The 23,416-nt window shown below is 34.6% G+C and overlaps 1 long non-coding RNA gene across 2 annotated transcripts in view; it reads left to right on the forward strand.

The window, feature by feature from the left end:
- The window catches only part of LOC104854162, a 61,451-nt gene extending 43,318 nt beyond the window's left edge, over nt 1–18,133 (forward strand). For both annotated transcript variants that reach the window (XR_778001.1, XR_778002.1), the window contains 2 exons: nt 10,685–10,796; nt 17,721–18,133. This is a non-coding gene — a long non-coding RNA (uncharacterized LOC104854162). The remainder of the gene's footprint in view (nt 1–10,684; nt 10,797–17,720) is intronic.
- Nucleotides 18,134–23,416: the final 5,283 nt, after the last annotated feature.

Consider the following 23,416-nt stretch of genomic DNA (forward strand, 5'->3'; position numbering starts at 1 on the left):
ACTCGAATTCATTTTTTTTTTTTTTTTTTTCTGAGACAGGTTCTCACTATGTAGTCCAGGCTGGTCTCAAACTCACAGCGATTTTCCTGCCTCTGTCTCCCAAGTGCTGGGATTACAGGCATGCACCACCACACCTGGCCCTAACTCTTAATTCTTGATAATGCTATTATTTTCTTATACTTATTTCCCCTTTCCTCTCTTCATATGTCATAAACATGAGATAAGATTAATAATATCAACAAGAGGAGCTGAGGATTTAGCTCAGTGGTTCCGCCACCTGCCTCACAAGTGCAAGGTCCCAAATTCAATCCCTGGTACAAAAAACAAGCGGGGGGGATTTGGAGGAGGAGGGAGAGCGGTAGGAGGGAACTGAAAGCAGATTAATAAGAGGTATCAAACTGTGTTATGACCATATACTCGCTCCCCAAGATGATTGTAGATAGCATGTGTTACAAACATAAACTAATAAAATATTTTCTTTCTGGAAATGATCATTATGTAAAGAACTAATGTAAGTAGTTTGCGGGAATATGGTCACTTATTTCATTAAGATACATCCTCCACGTGCACATTTATACAGGCAAACACTGGTAGCAAATGACTGAAGTAAATCATTTTCATACTTTTTTCTAGAGCAGAGTTAGAAATTCATAGTGAAAGACAAGGCAATATACCTTTAACGTGGAGAGTTCCAGAACTGTATTACTGAGACATTATTTTATCTACTCCCCATGTGGAGATAGGGATTCAATCTTTATCATTGCCTCTGTTGTAGGCAATGTTTACTTGAGCCTCTGCAATTACTCAATTCCAAACACTGCTAGGGCCATGTCTGCTTGAATATGGACCACTGTATTTTACAAGTTCCAAACATGATTAAAACTCATTTCATCTTTCTTACATATGCAAGGAATTAAGCTCAACTCTCCGTATAGTATTTCTTATTTTGGATATTTCTTGTCTCTTATAGAATGTATCTATCACTCATTCTTCTGTATGTTAAAAAGCTAAGTCCATTCTGACATCCAAGGAAGTCCCCTTGCCTGCACTTGGCAGTGAGTTTGTACTCTTGAGGGTATCTCTCTGATTATTCATTTATTTGTATTAGCAGACTGCATGAATTATTATTTTCTTTGAAGACATTTAGAGGTAAATGGCTTAAGAAAAAAATGGCTTCTCAATGTAATTTTACATAGTTTATCACATATTTTTGTATTGCACTGTTAGGGGTCAAGTTTTATCCAGCAAAGGATTATTACTTTATATTTTTAAGGCACTAATCTCCATGTGTTTTTCTTCCTCAAAAATGGAAAGAAGTTTATTTTCTATGCTTCGGTAGTGGAAACACTTACACCAAGACTAAAGATCATAGGGAAATTTGACGCTTAATTGTTTGAACAAGAGTATTACTGTTTTATTATTTTCACAAAAGTGCCATGCTAAGAATTTTACTGTTAGATGCAAAAAGCCTCTCTCCCCATAAGTAAAGAATAAATGATTGATATCTATTATATGATTCAATTTTACAGTAAATATGGCTGTCACTAATAAATATAAGATTGACATACATTCATTTTACAAAGGGAGGTTAAAGTGCCTACTGGCATTTGAATTATAAATTATCCCTCCTTTACCCTGAGCTGTATAACATATTTTTAAAACCTTATAATTCAGAATGTAAGTACATCCTAAAAAAACAGCTAATATTTTATGATGATTAATAACTAACAAAAAGTATTTTTGGAACTGTGAAAATTAGTGACTTTATAATTCCTCCTTCATTGAAATGACTGAATATTAAAGTGCACTGTATTTTATAATGACATTTTAGAAAAACTGTATCAACATCAATCTTTAGTTTTGTGTGATGGGTAATAAACTAAAAAAGAAGGAACATGTGTAGAATCTCTCATCTAACTGTTGAGCTCTTAGTTTATATTTCCCAGAGGGGAAAACTCAAATAAACAAGCAGAATAGGATTAGCCAGGCTAAAGGATATTTAAAAATCACTGAAATTCTGTAAAGGCGTTTTCTGATCTAAGTAAGGAAGAAAACACACACTTCCCTTTTTGAAGTTCTTTACAACTCCTATCATCACAGAATGCAAGAATGGCACAGGCAGAGTTTCTCATTAGGGAAATGATAGCTTCTTATAATTTCTTGGATTGTGGCCCTTACTACTAGAAGGAAAATATACTTTTCAACTGAGAATAAGAAAATGTTAGGTTAAAAAAATACCAATCAATCATTCATTATTCATATTGGAAAAGACAGCTCAAGTGAGAAGCAGTACCACCATCTTCTTTACCTTGTTTATATACAGCACAATAATTGCTAGAGAGTTCTTTTTTATATGAAGCACTGATAATTCTAATAATCATTCATTGATCATCTACTATGCTCCATCCAAATATTAATATGATCACTGAATATGGACTAGTTTATTATGCTGAAAGTCCTTATAAAAGGGTCTTTCTGTCGACTGTCCTTTTAGGCAGTCAGGTTTTGTTCCATGTCATATAATTATTCTGCCCATCACCGTAGTAGCTGGAAAAATCTGGACACTTCATGCAAATGCAGCTAACTGATAAGCTATACACCAAATCAAAAACCTTCCAGGGAAAGAAAAGTGCTGGCCAACTATTGCTTTTTACTTTGAAGCGGAGTTTAGAAATAGGGTAAAAATGAGGCAATTAGCAGGAGTTTTGATGGTGAGAAATCATAAGAAGAAATGATGCTGTAGATATTAAGATGGGTCAGATTTACATGGAAGTCTGGACTGAGTGGAAATAAGTACACAAAAGTGGTGAGTAAAAGAATCAGAATATAAGATGAAAGTTTAATTAGCAACACTTGGAATTTGATATCCGTTGGTATTAGGACCTATCAGTCAAGAAGATGGTTGATTATTAGTAAGGATTCTTTCATTTCTAAGTGACACAAATACTTATCAATTTGGGTGATACAATGAGGAAGTCCACTGGGAAATTCTACCTTAGCACTGCATCTAGGTAATAAAGTGTTTGTACCAGGAAATTTTATTTTACTTCTGCTTTCCTGTGTGTTGGTTCCATTATCAGTCTTGTTTTTAATGAAAACCTGGACTGCAATTGTGAAAGATATCACAGCCAGAGGAAAAACACAGTGATGTTACTAAGGATTATTGAACGTGTTCTAGGAAGATAAAAAAAAAAAAGAGTTATAACCTTCAATAAATTGCGGCTGAATTTGTTGTTTTTTTAATCACTTTCTTAAAGTATGACTGACAAAACACCATACATATTTAATATATTCAACTTGAGTTGTGTAGAAATGAGCGTGCATCTATGAAATGAGCATCACAGTTTGTGCTATTAACATATCCATGTACTCCAAAGGTTCCCTTCAACCTTCCTATATGCTATTTTTACCCTTTTTGATGAGAGTAATTACCATAAAATTTACCTTCATAGAATATTTTAATTATTCGGTATATTATTACTAAGTAAAAGAATACCCTGCATAGATCTATAGGACTTAATGACTTACAAAATGGAAACTTCACATATCTGAGCATTGCATCCCTATTTTTTTCTCCCCAGTTAATTCTAGGTACTTCTTCACTTTCTGCTTCAAAGGCTATTTTAGATGCCCCATTGTGTGGTATCTTTTTGTTTGTTTGTTTTGTTTTATATTTGTATCTGTCTTATTTTGCTTAACATGATATCCCTCCAGGTTTATTCTTCTTGTAATACCAATATTACTTTCTTTTTCAAATCAAGATCCCAAAGAAATATATGCACTCTCCTGTTCACTGCACCATTATTCATAACATCAAAGACATTGAAGAAGCTTATTCACCAAATAATGAATGAATTAAAAATGATAAAAATATTCAATGTAATATTATTCAGTTCACACAAAAAGAAAATGTAGATATACTTGCTTGAAAGTTAAGAAAACCATATAGTTGAATCAATGATGGTTGAAAAAACAGAGCCTAGGGCCATATTTAGCTCAGTGGTTCCACCACCTGCCTTGAAAGCACAAGGTCCTGAGTACTGATCCCCAGTACAAAAAACAAACAAACCAAAAAACAGCCTAGGTTTGTATTCAAGAGAAGATATTATATCGTATCATTATTACTTAACTTATGAATATTAGTTGAACGTATATTATAGACCTAATACATACTGATCCAACCTCTGAGTATACCATGTTCATCATTGAGATGGAAGCACGGATAGTAAGAAAGTTACTCAGAGAATTTTTATATGCTTCACAGATTAAAATGATAGTAATAATTGTGCTGAAAAAAATTCATCTGAAGATTTGGTATTGAAGGTGAACCCCATCACAGAGGAACCACCAGGCAGATGGAGGAAGAAGGCCCCATCTGTCCATTTATTCTCTTTAAGTGTTCTGTGATATATAGCAATGCACACCATACGTGAAACAGTGGCTCCATGATAATATGTAAATATTGTACCAAAACACTAACGAGAATGTATGCAATTATTCAGCACCTTTCTTCTTTGCCAGAAAACATAAGGTCCTTATTTGAAGTTTGCATCTCCCTGTGTAGCCTGGGTGTGCAGTCAGCACATTTGCAAAGTAAAAAGTAGGATCCAAACAGTTGATTACTGTATTGAAAACTCATGCTTTGTTTTTTCTTAAAATAATGCAAGTCTCTTCATTTATTCTGAAAGAAAATATAATAATAAATATAAAGAATTGATAGTGGTATAATTAAAAATGCCACAGACTCATTTAAAAAACCTTGTGTTTGGGAAATCTTTCAGAACTTTGTTAAAAAATTGTCTCTTCTTTCACAATATATTGGTATTTCTGAGATAGATAAAGATAGATAGATAAATGATAAAATAGTGCTTTTAGATTCAGAATTATGTAATTTAAACGTGCCTTCATTTTAATCATAAAAACTTAAGATATCAAAGACATGAATGTGTTTATATAGAAGTCTCAGAATGTGTCTGGCATTCAATTTTTATTTCTAATTTTAGTTTTGCAATTTCCAGCCTTTAATTACTTGTTAAGTTTGCGTGATTGGAAACATCCACTCCTCAAACATAGATTGTTGGGCAATGACATAAAAATTACCCACTAAAATAAGTATTATTCTGTCTTAGTTACTTTTCTCATTGCTGAGACAAAATACCTGCTGTCCAAAGTTAAGGGAAAAAAGGTTTATTTAGTTCATAGTTTGTAGAGGTTTTGGTCCATAATTGTCGGGCTCCATAGTAGGGTAGCATGGCAGAGGGGCATCGCAGAGGAGAAATGGTTTGTGTTGGCCAGAAGACAGCAAAAGCTACAAGGGACCCTAATAGCTTCTTTCTGTCCCTTTTATTTATTTTTTATATTTTATTTTTTTATTGGTAATGGGATTGAACTCAGAGCCTTGCACTTACAAGGCAGGCATAGTACCACTAAGCTAAATCCCCAGCCCCTCCTTCTGCCTCTTTTATGTTTTATCTAGGCTACTGGGCATTAGGGCAGTACCAAACTAATCAATGTACTAATTTAGTAATCACACACTCTAGATGCTTAATCCCAGAATCACACACTCTAGATTCAGCCACCCTCTAGATTCAGAAAAAGCCCCACATATGACCACATGAAGCTTTGGGGAGATATCTAGACACAAACCATAACAATTAATTTAGAAATTTTATGGAATGGTCTTGAAATTTGGATGAAGAAGAATTTAGATTTCAAGAGGAATAAGGTATTGAATGGAAACATTCTTATAGAAAGACATTTAAATTATGTCATGGACTTAGCTTGGATCCTTAGGAAGTAGGCTTCAGAATGATGCTATAAAACATCCAAATCATGCTGGTTAAAGAACATCTTCAGAGGATCACTAAATACAAGTAGGATGTGAAAAAATAAAATATGGAAGAAAATAATTAAATCTTATTTTTGTATTGTATCTTATTTTTGCATTGATCTTATTTATTTTTTATTATAAGTTTTTGAAGAGAAGAGTTTAGTCACAGGAAAAATAATATAATATTTAAAGGGAAGAATCAAAATATGTACAATCAGGAAAATAGGAAAAATAAGTACACATGTTCATCTGAGTGCATACACATTGGTCTCAAAAGGTACAAAGATTATGAAAAAGAAATCAGCATCCCTTGCAGCTATATGTCTACAGGGAGGATGAAGAGAAAATACTGCGATCTGTATCAAAGAGCTCATGCTGTTAAAACCATGTATCCATGCTCTGGGATAATGTCCAATTTTGTCACCTGGAGCAGGGATATAACAGCATGTTCCTGTATGTTAAGGAAAAAGACTGACTATGATTTCTGGCTGCAGTGAAAAGCTTCTTCCAATGAATACCCTATGCTATGGCAAATAGCATTTTGAGAAATGCCTATAGACTCAGGTGTTTAGCAGAAAATTGTGAAATGAGTTCAGTGCACAGGATAAGTAACTGGTAAAAATGTAGCAAAGCTGGAAAATAGAGTTCTGAATTAAAGGAAGAAACAACAGTTGATCTCCAAAATAGATGCAACTTAACACATTTATTATTTTGTAGACATAAATGTGAAATTATTATTGATGACTTTTATTTACCTCTGGACTATAGTTGGTTCTGACTCACAAATCCAGTATGTCATTTACAAAGAATTATCTGTTGTAATTTTTATAAAAGAAGAAATATTTCCATAACTTCAGGTCCATTGCAGTGTTTGGACTGATAGTGATTTATCTACATATAAATGCAATGCAAGAATCTATTTTTACTCTGGTATGTTATCTGCAAATGTGTAGAAATAGCTTTTGATTTGACCACAGAGAATATAAATTCATAGGAGTAGTTAGGCTAGTGGATGAATGAAGCACGTTTAAGATTGAATTCCAAATCTTAGTCATAGTGCTTGCTATTCAACCCAAGATACATTTAATATTAATTTGCTCTATGAAAGACGTTAAATTATTGCACGTATTTTCCAGACTAGTAGCAGGTGTTACAACAACAAACCAACATTTGTCAGTTGAATAAAGTTTTCTTGCAAAGACTCTTGTCTGTAGCTGAAACAAATTAGAAGGTAACTAAATAGCCGCTTGAAAGAAATGCTTTCGAGTTTTTTCATCTCCTTAATTTTCATGTGTTATTATAACTTTAAGACTATGCTTTCTCCTAGTTGACTTTAATTACATCATTTTTCTGCTGTTACATAACATAATCTTTGAACATAAAATCAGAGTCCCATTTATTGTTTTGTTTTTATTTGTCTCTGGTATTACAGTAAAGAATATTAATATTAGCTTTTTTAAATGGTTTATGAAAGAGCTATGCTTAATCAGATACAATCAGAAAACAACTTAAATAGGGTCATGCACTACTTACAATTGAGGTAAGTTCTGAAAAGTGCAGCATTAGGCAATTTCATTGTTAGGCAAACATTGTAGAATGCTCTTACACGAACCTCAAGCTTATTTGGTATAACCTACTGAACACCTAGGCTGTATGGAGAGCCTGTTGCTGCTGGACTACAGACAGTGTGTTATGGTACTAAATACTGCGCCATGGCGATTGTAACCCAATGGTATTTCTATCTAAACACAGAAAATGTGCAATACATGTGATCATCCAGTCACTGGAAGATCATTAGGTGGTGTATGACAGCATTTGTTTTCTTCAAAATTATGTTGTTGGACATTTGTTTTTCTGGATGTAGACTGGCTATGGTTATTAGTTTTGTAGTACTAGCTCAGGTATTACAACGTTTCAAATGTTCTAACTTTTAGTTTCAATTGCTAAAGTAAGACTTCTAAGGGAGACTTATTAGACAGCAGAGGGAGAATGTGGGAAGGGTGATGGGGGATGTAAGAGATGAGGGGAGGTGTAACAGATGTAATGGAAATATATCAGGGGATACATGAAAATACTGCACTGAAACCCAATTCTTTGTGAAAATAACAGGCACTGATAAAACACATTTAAATGGTAATAAATGGCCCGTTCAAAGCTTGGTCCTTTCCACCTCACATTTGACCAAGAGTGGGAAATGTGAAATATTTTTGTTTTCCATCCACCTTTCTTCAAATTCCTTGTGCTCACCTAATTTAGAAGTGAGGAAGAATGTGAAAGCTTTATTTAATAAATAAAAGTGTCTTTAAATTGTCAATCTTGCATCTCTCTGGGCTGTTGCATACCCCCTTTCACGCCACGAGTCAAATTGAGGCTTTCCTCCATTTTTCCACCTCCCCAGGAACATCCTCTTGGCCCCTTTTGCTGCTGCATCAGTAGAAATTCCTCACTCTTCTACCAACTTCCCGTGGGCTGCTGTCCCCCCACTGCATTCCTAGAAAACAAACCCAGAGGCCACCTAGTGGGGCCTTTCCAGATGGCCACGTCACCACTGGGAACCTCTGTGCTTCAGCCTTGTGTCCAAACTTGCCACTGGTAAAGATCTTGCACCCTCCTCCACCAGGGCACAGTCAGCCACAAACTAGCATCTTTGATCCACAAATCTAGAGTCACACCAAACACATGAAGAATATTTTCAATGTGTGTTTGGGGAATGACACTGTAGATCCTTTGAGTTTCCATAAATCAGGAAAACTTGCATCACAAGAGGAGGCAGCCTGCATCTCTTCTTCTGCAAAGCCTTCCCAGTCCTTCTAAGGAGTTCTTTTCTTGTACTTCTTCCCGAGGACTTGGGGAATATGTTAATATCCAGCCTCACAGAGAAAGGAGGGAAATTCTACAGTGTTATTTACTCTGATAAAATTGCTTCAGAGAAATTTACAATCAATGAATTCCGATCCTGCCTCGTGATTTCTTGAACTTGCAATGGCAGTCCAATATGACCATGTCTTACTAAACTCTAAAAACTTGCATACGTTACTTTCCTTCAAATGAATAGGTGGATCTTTTTAACTTATGTTTTTTGTTTGTTTGTTTGTTTGTTTCTTCAAATGTGAGACTACAGCCAGTACTTCTAGGAAAAATAAAAAGATAAATCATCTTTTCTGGCATTATATAATATCTGTTTACCATTTCCCTAAATTTCACAACCCCTTACAAAGATGTAATTCTTCCTTATAAAGCCAGAATAACTTGGTATTTAGTGCTTTACAATAATAGATTAACGGTTAAACATTATGGGGATGGTTTCACTGAAAAATCTCTTATGCCTAGAAATGCATAGAAACTAGAAATTCTTTTTGATCAGATATCATAAAAGTCACTGTTCAGGCTAGATTCTCTAAGCTAAATAAATAACAAAACAAAAGATACATAAATGAAAGTTGAAAACACAATGGCAGTGTAAAAGTTGTTAATAAAACGAAATAATTGTGCTCAGGAAGGCACCTTAAGTCTAATGTGCTGGGCCAGTGGGGTAGTAGAGTGAAAGCTGTCCCAGAGTTATCCTGTCTGAGCATTGTAATACCAGACCAGAGCATTGCAGCTTAAGTCAATCGGGGGTGAGGTTAAAACTCATGAACATTTGTAGCTCTGTGGCCTAAGGGGGTCTAATCAAAGCACTAACATGATACTGTTGGCTGTAGTCCTGAAAGTAAAAAAAACACTGCAGAATTTCCTCTAGATAGATAGATAGATAGATAGATAGATAGATAGATAGAGATAGATAAATATTTGAATTTGGATATGAAGGAGTAGAATAAAAATGAGATTGATATATCATGGGACTATAATATAGGTCCTATATTGTAGTATTGGTAATTCTGAATGCTTTTCCTGGAAGCTTTCTTCTGCAAGCTAGGGATAAACAGGGACAATTATTACCTCCTCACCATGGTGAATGGATAAACATTTCATTAACATCTCTATAATTATGATACCTCAATGTACAAGGTAATACTGTACAAGATAGCTTAATAGGATGCAGTTACTATGAAAATAATTTCTGTACTGATATCACATTGAAAAATTTCTGGACAAATTAAAATTTGTGGTTCGACAATTCAAAGGACTAGGAGACATCATAGATAAAAACATATTAAAAAGACATAGAGAAGAATTTGAAGAAAATAAGCTAAGTGAAGAAATCAGGTTGATAAAAGGAAGGAAAAGAGTGAGTGGCTGTTGGTGAGGGAAAGAGTAAGAAGAAAGGAAAACCTGCAGAGATAGCCAGAATATATCATTGATTTTTTAAGTATAGATTCATTTCAGCAGAAGCTGGCAATTGCTGAACAGACAACATCATGATATAGATTTGATTTGTGCAATTGTTTCAAGTTTCATTAAAGTATTTAGTCTCTTTTTTGATCAAATTAGAATATTAATAGTGAAATATCCATTCTATACCTAATTTGTTCTTATAGTGACAGCAATTCAAGCTGTAAAATCTGATTTCTAAAGCTGAGGTAGTAATATCTTTTGGGGAGGAGAAAACAAAATATTGAACAATTTGACAAAGCTAGGAAAGTAATTCAGTGGTGGTGCATTTGCTTGCCTAATGTTTATGAAGTTCAGCGTTCGATACTCATCACAACAAAAGAAAGGATAGATGAAAGTAGTTTAGGTAAAAAGAAATAATGTAATTAACAAAAATATTAACAGTTATAGTCAAAGAGGTATGATAAATTATAAAAACATGTTAGGACTCAGTAAGTTTGCATCTGCTATAACTAGCTATATAGGCTCCCTGCTGTGCAAAATGAGAGTGTAGAATGAACTAATCTCATATGTTCTTTCTAGTGGTGTCATTCTGAGTGGAGAGAAAGCTTTTACAGGATACAAAGATCAACGGCACAGAAGTATATTTCTCGTAGCATCAAGACTAATTAGAGTTGATTCATAGCAACAAAAGGTAGGTGACTAATTAATGATCACAAGACTGGAAACCATGAATCTATTATTATTTTTTCATTTTCATCTTTTGAAAAGTTTTTCTCTTCTTGTGTCCTCATAGGAGAATATATTAAGATGCTGGCATCAGTTAATGCATCTAATGGAGTATAACCAGACTCCGGATCTCAGTTCTGATGTGGATAATTGATTTTATGCAGTGCTTAAGCATGCGAATGACACATGTTTAGAAGTCATTCTTTAACCCCATTTTGCATATTTGCAAAGCCTGCAATTTGAAAGCTTTGATGGTAATTTTGCTTATTTATTTGTGATCCAGATGCCTAAAATCTTTCTCATTGTTTACCCTAAATACAACTTCACTATTTTCCCATGACAAGCAAAGCTGATTGATTGCATTTTACATTGGTAGAAGAAGCACATAAGGTATTTCACAGTTTTTCTCATAATTAATTGAGAATCCAACCAGAGCATATGTTTATGTGTCATTAACAATGGGAGAGTGTTAAAGGAAATGGATTCATTTGCACTTATAGCCAATGGTGAGTGAGTGAATGCAAAATCTGCCCTACAATGTTGAGCAAAAGAAAATTAAAAAGTGAATCCATTTAAAATACAATTTGCTTGGCAACTTTTAATTCATAATTAACTAGTGTTTCAGAAAAGATTAATTACATGGTACTAACCATGCAATTATAGTTAAGTTTATTTTTTTTTACTCTTTAAAATTCTAAGCAAGTGGAGCTTACAATATACATACTGATGATTTTTCGGATCCAGTAAATATAATGTCCATCCAAAAAGTTGGAAACTGTAATTACTAAGTACTTACTATTTAACAAATGTGTATTTCTGAGATTGAAGTTACAATGCAAACAACAGTATTTAAAAGTCAAACCTACATTAGAATCATTGAATCCTATTTTTACTACATTACTATGGACCTGTTTTTCATTAGTAAGGATAAAATTGTTGTATCGATCAAATCTGGTCATCTATCAAATTAACCTTCAGCTATATAACATGGGCGCAGGTGCTCAAATTTTCCTTTTCTCATTCCCACAACACACCATGTTGCTTTATGCTTGACTACTTTATTTCTTCTGCTTTATATGACATTTGTATTTTTCTCCAACTGTTTAATTCCAGTTGGTCCTTCAAAATGAAGATGTGCATCCTGTATGGCTGGTGGGTGAAAACCCACCATGTCCCCTGCTAGTTTTATAAATAAAAATTTTTATCAGGACACATCATGCTGTGACTGATAACCATGTTTTGTCAATTTGAGTGAATTAAGAACCACTTAGCACATTAATGAAACACAGTTCTGATTGGTCTGTGGGTAGCTGACATGTAGGGCAGCCAACTGAGAGAAGTAGACTCATGCTGGATGTGGGTAACACCAACCGAAGACTTGCAGCCTATATGGGATAAAACAAGAAAGAAGAAAACTGTGATCCGTCCTGTTTTGTGAGATGTGTAGTTTCACTATTGTCTTGGACATTGGTCTTCGATTTCTTTATTGTTTGAAAGCAGATTCACACCAGTGAATCTCCAGTGAGCCTCCAGATCTTTCACCTGGGAATGGCACTGCATCTTTAATCCTGCTTGTTTTGTGGCTTCCATCGATGTGAGCCAAGAAGCTATTGGTTCATCTGGCTCCTCGGCTTGCAGAACACGATTGTGGATTCTTCTTTCTCTGCTTTTTTTTTTTTTATTGGTACATTTTAGGTATACAGTACAGTTACATTCATTATTGGGATCTTTTACCTTTACATGACAGGTCTTGGTTCTCATTTTTCTCCTTGTCCCAGCCCTCTCTTCACCCTCTCCTCCCCTCCCCATTTACTAACACTTTATTTCCATCTTTTCATTTTCTCACATTTGTTTTCTTTTCCCTTATTACCATTCCCCTACCCTTCCCACTTTCCCTACACCTTTAACCCTTAGTTCTTCTTCCTGTGACCCCACAGATTGCACAGTGGTCTCTCTCATCTCCAGTCCCATAAGCTGAACTAGTAAATCCCCTTGCACCAATATGCATCTGTTTTCTAGTGATTTGATTCCTATAGAGAACCCTAATACAAATGCCCATTCATTTTTTCATGGAGTTTTTTTTTTCTTCACTATAACAGCAGAGTTGAGGAATTGTGACCAAAATTAATTTAGCCTACAAGACAAAAAGAAAAAAAAATGTTAATTAAGGACCTTTCCTCGAACAACTGGCTAAATTGTTATCTGCACAATATCTCATACTGGCCAACCTGACCAAAATCGTGTTTATGTTGATATTTATTAGAAAATGGTGTAACTAAACATTATAGTCATCAAAGTGTAAGAATTCCTTTGTACTACTGGAATTGGAATGATATCCAAATGATATCTCAACTTCCAATGATTTTATACTCAATGACTTATTTTTAAATCCAAACAAAAATATTTGGCATTGTGTCAAGCAAAGGAAAGAAAGGAAAACTGAAAGGCAATAACCACTCTTAGCATTTACAATAATGTTTAGTTACACTATTATGTATCTAATGTATGTATCTTCACTCAAGAACTCTACAGAATGCTAAATAAATTGCTTAGTAATGAACTTTCTGAGTACTTTCAGAAAAATATAAGTTAACCAAGAGTCCTTTTGAAAATCTCTTGACCTTGTTCTATACACAACTTGCTTCTTTCTCTTATTCTGCTCTGCAAATCCTAAGTGCAATGGTCCTCTCAAATTTATTTCTGTCCGTTTGAATAAGCAAGCCTATTGAGTTATGTTTGGGATTTTATTTCACATGCTGAAGCATAAAATGCACTAGATACTAAACTGAGTAATCACAGGGCTCACCGTGCTTGTTTCCTTTTTCTTGAGTTATACAGACTTACGTGGCTGTGTCCAGTGTCTGAACAGCAATACCATATACATTTAGTCTGGTTCTATAATCTTTTTTGGTTTGTTTCAATTTATTAATTTATTTTGCATTTGTCAAATTGAAGTTCTTCTACTAGTTAATACTTCATGGAAAGAAACAAATCTATGTATATTAATATTTTGAGTTTTTACTTACATCAAAAGACCTAGTGATTAGGATGAAGAACTCTAATTATTGTATATATAGAGGATAGACTCTAGATTACTTTATTCCTCATATAATACTTCTATATTAAAGTTTAAATATTAGAAATTTTATTAAAATGTAGCTATGTTGTAAAATCATTTTGATCATTTATATATTATTTCCTATATTATAAATGCAACAAGAATAAATCCATAATTCTCCAGGAAATGAATTTTCATTAAATAATTTTAGAAGAGTGCCATGATATATCTGGTCAGGTTTATTTAGCTGTGCAGAGAAAACTACACATGCATAAGATTGAACTTGATCACTATTTCTTAATCTATACAAAAATAAACTCAACAAGAATCTGAGAGCTAAATATAAAATATGAAACTACTAGTAAAAACAAAACTTATGGGAAACATTTTTAAATATTAGCTTGCATATGATATTTCAAGAAGAGAGTAAAAAAAAAAAGCAAAAGAAAGTAGAATATTAACCTCTATCAATGATTCATTTTTGTCATAGATGTTTTGTGGTTGTGAGTAGAAAAAGAATTCACATCCAGAAACTATTTCTATACAAATAAAGAATTTCACCAACTTCTTCTCCCTGGGTTAGGATTCCAATGGAGTGAAACCATTAAAAAGAAAAAAAAGAGCATTTATTTTACCTACATGCACGTACCAGTAATTAGACACAAAATCTAGTTCTAGGGAAACACATCCATAAACCTATAGAACAGTGATGGTGAATCCTTTAGAGATGAAGCTACAAATCAAAACCTACTTATTTATGGCAAAGGGCCAACAGTGCAATTAAACCTGTGTACTGAAGTTTTAGTTTAGAAAAAAAATAACATACATTAGCATCTTTTGTCTTAAAAGAAAAGCAAGTATCATGCATGCCATAGGTTCGCCATCCCTGCTACAGAAACACAGATGGGTGAAAAAAGAAAAAAATCTTAGCTCTAAAATTTTACATCAGTGTTAGAATGCATGTTTAGTACTGGTCAGGCACTGGGTTCAATACCAATGCTCCCCAAAAAACATTCAAAGGAAGAGAAAATGTCTTCAAGCATTTCTTCTCTTAAACATGGGAAAACAGGGATTTTTAAAAAAAAGAAGTCTAAGTTTTAAATATATAAAATATAGCACTTATAATCCTTACCTAATATTTTTTACCCTATCCCAACAACACTGTCCATTTTCTGTCACATACTGTCGTCATTTTAAATAACAGTAGCCTCTAACTGTCATTTTTAGGCCTCATCACAAAATGTCTTACAAGCTTAGACACAACCACTATTTTTTTTGTTGAAGTTATTTTGCCTGTAAGACAAGACACATTTCTATTTCTCCTCTTACCTCTGTATCTATAATGATGAATCCTCTCCTCCTAAGCTCCAGGTATTGGTACTTGTTACGGTTTTCTTTTAAAATTCTTCTAGTTTCTGTCTACACTCACTCCACAAATGTTCATCAGGAGCCTCGTAATCACATATAAACCGAACACTTGAAAGATTCTATGTCTATCTTAGCCTATTTCTCTGGATGGCCTATTTTCTAATTTTGGTCATTATATGTTTTCACACATCTTCATCTGGATATCAAATAAGTGTTTGAAGTTAATATAGTCAAACAAAATTCATACTATCTCACAACATTAAATTTGTTTCTCTTTTAGTATTCCCTGTAGTAATAAGAACTATAATAAGTAATAAAGACTAAAAGTTGGCATAATATTGATTATTCACTTTAGTTCACAAACACATTGCTACAGAAGGAATCAGGAAGTGACACATAGAGAGGCAGCAGAATGGAAGTCAAATAACAAATTTACTCATTGACCAGGGTCGATCACACATAAGCTGTGCCTAGATCGACAATGCACTGGGTTACAACTCCTCCTTTTATAGGGTTTTACAGCCTTGACTTCATTTGGGTGGTTACATTTCATTCTCACAGTTCAAATCACGGTCACAGGAGAGTTAACTTTCAACCCAGACATAATTCTTTGTAGCTAGGGGAGTTCACTGTTAAGATTCACCTAGTTATCTATCCTAGCCCATAGGAAGGCGTGTTCAGAATCAAGGGAACAGATATTAGCAATGGGTTCATCTTGACACTTTTGTCATCATGTGGCTCCAGTCTCTTCAGAGATCAAGGTCTTGCTGTGCCCTGTTATCTCAGAGTAAGAGCAAATGCTGCATTCAGCAATTAGTGCCTTTGGTGCCTGTTAGTTCTGAGCTAAACAAAGCAAACTGCTGTTAGAGACAGCAGAAGCCATTTTATATTGTAACACTTTGTAGATTTTTGCTATTTATAAAAGTTTTCCCTATCAACATCTGTTACAGAAAATCCTACTTTTAAAACATATCTCAAAGTTTGGTAACAATGCCAGTACCTTAATATAACCCTCATCTTTTCTTATTTGAACAATTATGATAGTCTTCTAAATGGTCTTCTTGGAGGACTTTTTCTAAGATATACTGCAAACCTATAGTTACCAAAACATCACATTATTGGCATAAAAAAAAATCAAGCAGGTGTAGAGGCCAATGGGACAAAATAGAGTAGTACTCAGAAATCACCCCATGCATTTATAGCCAAATGATTTTTGGAGAAAAAAACAGAACCGCAAGATATATTGGCAACAAATGGTATTCGGGAAATTGGAGATTCACGTGCAGAAGTTTGAAACGTGACCCTTGTACAAAAATAAACTTAACAAGGATTAAAGCTTTATATGTAAGATACAAAACAATTAGGAAAAGAAACATGGGGGAATCCTTCAAGACACCAATATAGGTGATGGGTATTTTTGTATGTCCCCAAAATCAAAGGAAGCAAAAGCAATGCTAGACAATAGACAAACAGGATTGTATTTAAAAATAGACTATTATGTGTTTTATGAAAAACTAAAGAAGAGGAGCTCGAACATTCCAAACACAAAGTAATGGTAAGGCGATGTGTGGGGTTAACTAATGCTCAACTTGGGTGGGATCACACAGTGAGGCTGAGTCTTTCAGGCTCAGGGGAGAGTTTAACGCGTATTTCTTTCTGGCTGTTCTTTTCCTCTGAGCTCCCCATCTTCCTTAGGCTGAGTTGTTCTCTTGGGAGGAGCCCTGGTCCTCGCCTTCAACTCAAGCCCGTCTGTCGCCTTCTGGCCCTTGGCACACACACTTGGCTGGGAGCTCTGGTCTTCACCTTTGCCTTGGGCATTGTGTCCTGGTTCACTGTGTGGATTCCCTGCCAGGGAAGACTCTAGCCTCTAGCACGGCTCTTGGACTTTCTGGCACAGATCCTTCCTTCCGTCTTCCGTGGAGGATTCTTAGCCTCCTGGTGCAGACTTGCAGAGGACATTGCTCTGAACTGTAGGCCTTCACCTGGACTAGAGGGGGACATTGCCATGGGATCCAGGCCCTTGGCTGGATTCTACTTATCTGTAGTACACAGACAGATCTCTTTTACTCTTCTACACCTGATTCTAGTAAGTGCTAATACGGGAGATGGAAATAATTATTATACTAATTGCATTGGCATATTGCATTCATGTATTGAAATATCACACTGTACTCCATACTGTGGCTAGTACGTGCTAATCAAACATTTTTCAGAAGTATTAGGGAATGGATATAGCAACTACCCAGATTTTATCATTACATGCAATAGATAATTTGAATGATAACATTGAACCTCATAAAGTTCTACATTTAAATAATAGCAAAGATGCTTTCCTGCAGAGATAAGCTTTATTCACTGAAAAAATTTTATATCACAGCCCTGTTCAAAACATTTTAATGGCATCAATGGACCTTAGCTTCTTGGTCTCTCTGTGACTTCATTTTATGCTATTCTCTATTTCAGTCCCTGTATTCAAGCCATCCATATGTGAGGAAATTTATTATGGCGTTGGCTCACAAGGTCATTGGGATGAAATGTGCTCTAATATGCCTTCTGCAAAGCCTTCTGCAAGGGAAGCCTGTGACATACTCAATCTGAGCGTGAAAATCTGAGACAGGAGTGGAGAGAGAAGTGTGAGTGAATTGGGTGAGCACTAATATACAAGGGCAAGAAAGAGAGGGTGTCCCAGTTTAAGCATAGAAAATTTGAACTTCTTCAATCTTTTTGTATATGTAGATCCTCTAGTATCTTTGACTCAGTCCCTTAATGTTACTGTAATGCAGTGCCTGAAACTAGGTATCTTATAAACAACAGAAACTTATTTCATGGTTACAGTGTTTGGAAAATCCAAGACCAAGGCACCAGTAAATTTGAAATTTGATAGGGACTCATTTTTGACTCACAGGAGGCTGCCTCTTCACAAGACTGAAGGATGAGGGGGCCTTCCTTTTGGTCCCTTTTTTAAGGCCATTAATCCCATTCATGAGTGTTCTGTCTTTATGAACTAATTATTTATCAAAGTTCCTATCTAATATCATCCCTTTGGGGTTGTATTTCCAACACATGAATTTTGAGGGAATATAAATCTTCAGCGCTTTGCAGTCCTGTTGTAAGTATTTCAAAATCCTACTTAGTATATTTAAATACCTTATTTATTTAAACACTTAATTGGATACAAAGTACCAGGAGATGAAAAGGAGTAATAAAGCAAAAAGAGGAATAGAAAACAACCCTTGTCAATACCTGAACTATAGCTTCATTGCAGAAGCTGTTTATAAATGTTCTGTGATGCTTGATGTATAAAAAAGGAGTACAAAGACTTTTGTAAATAGGGAGGGGATGAGGGGTTTAGGGAGAGCAGGGGAATGGAGAAAAATATAAGAACCAAGATAGACTATGTAAAGGTACAAATTCCAATGGTGAATGTCATTATATTGTATACCTAAAATGTACCAATAAAATTAATTTAAAAAAAGGAGTACAACAGGTTCAAATAGTGTCAGCATTTGCAACCAAGGCTTTATTTTTAGTAAAACTGAAGTCTTGCTTATTATTTGTGTTGCTTTCCTCTTACTACAAAAACAAACCACTACAGACTATTTAAAACATGATTTTTTTTTTTTTTGTCTATGGTTCTAGAAGAAGTCTAAAACTATTTTTAGGAGCTAGAAGCCATGGTGTTGGCTTCTCCAGGCATTTCCAGGGAAGGTGTTCATTTTCTTGGCTCTGCGTGCTTCTAGTGGACACCTGCCTTCTTTTCTTGGCTACCCGCTTCATCACTCCACCTGTAAATGACACCACTGCAGTCTCTGCTTCCATTACCAAGTCACCTTTTTTTTCCCTGACTTCTGCTGCTTTCTTCCATGAGAATCACTGTGCAAAATTGAGCTTGTTACAGAAGGAATTGGCAAGTGACAGACACACAGAGAGGCAGCAGAATGAAGTAAAATAACAAAAGTTTACTCCGGCGATGGGGAATCCATGACACCTAATGGTGGTGCCCTGATCAATCCAGTACTCAGCTGTGACTCCCGCTTTTATAGGGTTTTACAACCTTGCTCTCATTCAGAGGTTACAATTGCTTTTTCACAGTTCCATGCAAAACATGTTGGCAAGGCAGGTGAATTTCAACATAGATGTAGTTCTTTGTGAGGAGAGGTTATCTTTAAGATTTATAGTTATCTCTTCTACCCAAGGAGAAGGGAGTGTATTTGGTCAGCAAAGCTAACAATGGTTCTTTTCATTTACAAAACTTTTGAGGGAGACTAGATGCCTCCAGGGCAGGTTAATTCTGAACTAAACCCAGGGAAGGGCAGAAGTTATCTTACATTGTGACATTTCCTAGGTTTTGCTATTAAAGTTTTCTCTATCAAGCTCACCTGGAGAATCCAAGAGTGACTCTCCATCTCAGTATCTTTCATTTAATGACATTTGCAAAGTCCATTGCCATGTAAGTTAACATTCACAGAACCTCAAGAGTAGGATGTAGGGGCTTGTTCAGCATACCATTTGATTTTAAGTCACACAAACTTGATCCTAAATGTTATTTTGACTTTCACAACACTTACTAATGTCAGTATGAATAAAAGTGTCCTGGTTGTTATTGGGGAAAGCAAAGTGAGAAATATTCCTGATTTTTCATAAACTCATAATTTACTGGTCAAGCCCAATGCAGAGCCAAATGTAAATAGATTCAGATAGAATCTAGCATGTTTTCACTTTTTATTTTTTATTACAAAAATAGATGTGTTTTGATGCTCTGAATATTTTCACAATTCAATTGTTCAAACCAACAAGTACTGAAACTGGTAATTTTATTGTAGCGTTGCATTCAGAGTTCAAAGCCTATGACATTTAAAAGGTCATAACTAATGCCACTTTTTAATGATGTTTGAATGTTTTCTGAATTTATAGAATCATCTTCCTTGTTATCTGAAGCAATAAGTTTCATACCTCTGAATGACAGTATCTAAACCAGTAGTTTCTAAACATTGATTTTTGTTCTCATGTTCCATGATTTTACTTGTCTGAGATGAATGAGGAAAAAAATGTACAATGTCAGAGTTACTTACAACATTAAATCTATTCAGTTTTAAGAGTCTCCTTCCTGTGCTGCACAACATGTATTTTTTTCAAGAAATTGTAGAAAAGGTGATTATAACTATATGTTTTCACTTAAAGTATAATGTCATAGCAAATGTATGTCAATAGCAAATTAATACAAATACACATTCATGCACACATGCACACATTTACATATGCATATACATAAATATAAACAGAATTATTATTATTGTTATTAATTAGAAACTAATGATCTACAGCTTTAACTTGAGGCCCTAGAATATACTAGTATTACTAATAACATCTTTAACCGTATTTTTAATCCTTCATTAAAGTGAAAAAAGACAAAGTCTTAGATATTATAAAGCAATGATTCAATGATTTAATCACATAGAGGTAATCCATTATGAAAAATATTCATTGTAGAATGCTAGGTACAAACAATATTGAGAATGGGATATTTGTTAAAGGAAACAATAGCGGACATGCACTCTCAAGTTCATTGCAACATACCTCACAATAGTCAGGCTACCAAGTAACCTGAATACCAATTAACACATATATGTATAAAAACAGGGTGCACACACACATAACCAAATGCTGTTACACCTTGAAGAAGAAAGTCCTGCCATTTATTGTTATTATGACATATTGGATGAGTCTAAAGGATGAAATTTTATGTGCAGTAAGCCACACACAGAAGGACAAATATTCCATTACCCACTAATATGGGGAATACGAACATAGCTGAATTCTTAGAAGGAGAGATTAGAAGGTATGTATAATCGTGCCAAAGTTGTGTGGTACAAAAATGGGGAATGGTGTCCAAAGGGTACAAACTTGAAGTTATAAAATGAATACATTGTAGAGACCTAATGTTTAGAATGAATATAGTTAATAATGATATCCTACATAATATTCACTAGAGAGAAGATCTGAAGTTTTCTGACCACAAGGAGGTAACTGTATGGAGTAATGGAGTGGTATAACAAAGAACATAATACATTACTTGGTAGTGTGGGGTAATACAATAAATATTGCAACAAAGTGGGACTTACTCAGATAATAAAATATAAATTTAATATTTTAAGATAAATCAATAGAATTTAGGATACAAAATTAGTAATGGATAAGAATCATATTTTATTTTTAATAGGTGTGGAAAATAGATCTGAATTCAATACCTGTTTTTTATAAGAACTCTTTAGAAAATTGATATATGCAAATGTAATATATATATACAAATGTAATATATATATATGTATATATATATATTGCCAACGAGTAATGTAATGAAGTTATAACATTTTCCATAATTAATATGGATTTGTTAAATTGGACTAGGTATTAACTTTTTTTTCCAGGTATTATGCAGGTTATATACTGAGGCATTGTGTACAAAGAAGTCATACTACAGCATAACTTGTCGACGATATTGTCAGAAATATCAAAATTATGCTGACCGCATACCTTTTCATCTTTTAATATCATCCTCATTTTTCTATATTATTCCTTGCTACTGTCTTAAAAGATTTACATAAAAATCTTTGTTTTTGATACTAGCTATTCCATTCTAAAAAATAGATGATAACTTAGATCATGTTAGGCTGCTAAAACAGACCATCATATTCTGGGAAATTTATCATGACCAGAAGTTTATTTGGTTTATAGTTGTTGATGTTGAGCTCAAGATCAAGGAATCATGTCTTTTTATTGCATCTTAACTTGGTGAAAGGCATCACATGGGCAAGACACACCAAAACAATGGACTTGAACTCTCAGCATCAAGCCCTTTTATAATAGATATTAACTTATTTAGTAGGGTGAAAACCTCATGATCTACATACTTTCTACAAGGCCCCATCTTCGAGTGGTGTTGCATTAGGGATTTTGCTTCCAATACATGATTTGGAAAGTTATGTTCAAACTATAGTTGAAGACATTCTCAATCTTATAGAGGATACATTAAAACGTTACAGGTAAAATACTTAATCATGAGAAACTAAAGATTTTTTTCTGTAAAACTGAAAATTTTCACTTTGGCAACTTTTAGGAAAAATTTTACTAAAAGGTACAGTGGTACTTCTGTTTACAAACTTAATTTGTTTTATTATTTGGGGCAAGATGCCTGTGTTTGTGTTTGTGTGATGAAGATGCCCATGTTCATGTTTGTCTCCCAATGTGGAGTTTGTGCAAATGGAAGCAAAATTTTGCACAGTGCTTTTGTTTGAGAACCTAATTGTTTGCAAACAGATGTGTTGGTGAACCAAGGTACCATTGTGTACTGATTTTAAGATACACTTACCATGAAATTAGTGTAATCAAGGGTTGTAGTAGAACATAAGTCTGAAAAAGAAATAAGTGGGAAAGGTGGAGAAGGAAGAGAAGCAGTGGAAGAGGAATGATAGAAATCAGCTACATGACGACAGTCTAGATGGGAGAGTGATCCATCCGTAAGTGGGAGTTCCACAAGATGAATGAAAGCATTATGTCTCACAACATATACAAATAAAAAACAAATCACTACATATATGGTTACTCCTCTATTTATGATGAAATTAAATCTTACCATACCCATTATAAGTTGAAAATGCCGTAAGTGAAAAATGCACAGCGGAGTGTGGTGGTGCATGCCTGTAATCCCAGCACTCGGGAGGCTGAGGCAGGTGGATTGCTGGGAGTTCAAGATCAGCCTGGGCTACACAATGAGTTCCAGAGCAGTCTGAACTACATAGTGAGACCCTGTCTTATGATGAAATTAAATCTTACCATACCCATTATAAGTTGAAAATGCCGTAAGTGAAAAATGCACAGCGGAGTGTGGTGGTGCATGCCTGTAATCCCAGCACTCGGGAGGCTGAGGCAGGTGGATTGCTGGGAGTTCAAGATCAGCCTGGGCTACACAATGAGTTCCAGAGCAGTCTGAACTACATAGTGAGACCCTGTCTCAAAAAACCAAAAAAAAAAAAAATTTAGTTAATATAACCAACCTAAAAAATCATACTTTATCAATGCAGTTCACTGCAGAGTATTTGTCTTTTGCCTCCATGGTCACTTGGCTGACCATGAGCTTCTGCTTACTTCTGCTAACTAAC

Source organism: Fukomys damarensis, unplaced genomic scaffold (assembly GCF_012274545.1).
Source record: "Fukomys damarensis isolate Sample0158 unplaced genomic scaffold, DMR_v1.0_HiC HiC_scaffold_27, whole genome shotgun sequence".
Classification (NCBI taxonomy): domain Eukaryota; kingdom Metazoa; phylum Chordata; class Mammalia; order Rodentia; family Bathyergidae; genus Fukomys; species Fukomys damarensis.